At 30.7% G+C, this 1,868-nt stretch overlaps 1 long non-coding RNA gene across 1 annotated transcript; it reads left to right on the top strand.

Moving 5' to 3' along the window:
* The first annotated feature begins 617 nt into the window (after positions 1 to 617).
* Positions 618 to 1,658, top strand: LOC114285183 (uncharacterized). Its single transcript, XR_003637177.2, has 2 exons — positions 618 to 952; positions 1,371 to 1,658. It is a non-coding gene; the product is annotated as an uncharacterized LOC114285183 (long non-coding RNA).
* Positions 1,659 to 1,868: the final 210 nt, after the last annotated feature.

Here is a 1,868-nt window from a genome sequence, read left to right as displayed (position 1 = left end):
CACATTAATCAATATTTTCTTTCTATTTTTCTATATATCAAAGTCAAAAAGTACAATTATTTATAACATTCTAAACAACCCTTTAAAGTTAAAATTCGATTTGGCACTCGTTTGAAAAGTTAGGTTGGCTGGGTTGAGGTTAAAATAATTATAAAAAAAATAAAATAAATTTTTTAGTCTCATGTTAAAAAATATCACATTCAAATTATGATTATTTTATTTTTTTCTTATAAAATTTGAAAAAATAAAATTTTTTTATTTAAAATAAATTTTTTTAATCTCAACCTAAAATATCCAAAAAAAAATAGGTTACTTACGTGTAAGTCTTAATATATAGACTTATTATTTAATAGGTGTAATGAGAAAAATTTGTCATAAAAAAGTCATTAATTGTAAGTTTTAACGACAATTTATAAAAATTATGACAAAAAAAAGTCACTAATTATCAATTTTAAGCGACATATATAAAAAATTGTTACAAAAAAATTATTTTTAACGATAATTTTATCAAAACTTATTTTCAATAGAATTTAATAAGAATTAAATCAAACTATTAGAACCTATTGATTGTTCACCATACATAAAAAAAAAAAAAAAAAAAAAAAAATCCAATCTAACATGCCAACCGATGCCTTGATAAGTGGGGAAGCGTGGGATCGCGAACATTAGCCGGACAATAAAAGCTGGGGAAAAGGGGTTTGAACAGAAATGTGAGATCGAAGGAGAGCGATAGAAAAAGAGAAAGAGAAAGAGAAAGCGAGAGAGATCCGGCGAAGGGCGTCGGATTTCGTCCATTTGTTCTTCGCTCTCTTAATCGGACGGTGGAAAGATGAAGGGCTCCTGTACTCTCGTTGCATCCATGCTCGCCGCATCTACCGTGGCTCTCACATCCTCTTCCTCTTCCTCCACCTCTCCCGATCGTGATCTCTCCTTCAATCCTTGCTTCATTGAGGTATATATATATATATATATTTCTTTCTTTCTTGTTTTGTTTGGTATCTCTTTGGCTTCTCTGAACATTCTCATTTTTATTTTTATTTTTCTGGATTTTGTGGTTTAAAACATCAAATCTGAGGTCTGGTTTGGGAATTAGTTTTTTTTAGTAATTTTTTTAGTGTTTTTTTTTTGAAAAAATGTATAAAAAATAGCGAGAGTAATGCGATAATTTATTTTAATTTTTTTTAGTTGTCAAACGAGGCATAATATTTTAACATTTTGATCAAACATTTTCTTTCCAGATCTTCGGTTTCTTTTGAATTTCACGGTTTGATTCTTTGAGCAAGCTTTTGCCGTATTCATCCTTTTTGTATGATAATGGAAATTGGAAATTATGATGATCCTTCAATTGCATACTTTATTCGCGTAAACAGATGCATTCTTCTTCTTCTTCGTCATCGTCATTTTCGGACAAGGGTGGAATTAGCGATTCGCATTTGTCATCATCGGGTAAGGATAAATTCGCTCCAAGATTTGACGGCTTGAGATTCATTGAGACGTTGGTGACCGCACACAGGTGACGATGGACGATGCACAGACCTAGATCTTATGTCGCCCTTTGAAATTGTTGTAAGATTCAAAACACAAGAGTAGACCTATTTATTCATTGAAGCTGTTGTTAATTTCGGTCATTATCGTCTAATCGCTGATGGATTTTATTATTGGTTTGTTTTGTTTACTCAATTTTTCATCTCAGTGGGAAACTTAAAATATATTTACGCGTTAGTGAAAAAGTTTCTGAATTCAAGTATTATGAACTTTACCACTAATTTGAAAATATTTTTAAAAAGATAGGCTGAATTGTAAGTCTCGGCTACACGAAAAATGTTATGAGAAAATCATCTTGAAAGCTTGACAGGACGATTTGCTGG

This window comes from Camellia sinensis, chromosome 4 (genome assembly GCF_055761805.1).
Source record: "Camellia sinensis isolate YWXY chromosome 4, ASM5576180v1, whole genome shotgun sequence".
NCBI classification, from domain to species: domain Eukaryota; kingdom Viridiplantae; phylum Streptophyta; class Magnoliopsida; order Ericales; family Theaceae; genus Camellia; species Camellia sinensis.
Note: the sequence above shows the minus strand (reverse complement) of the source record. Positions and strands in the feature narration are given on the sequence as shown.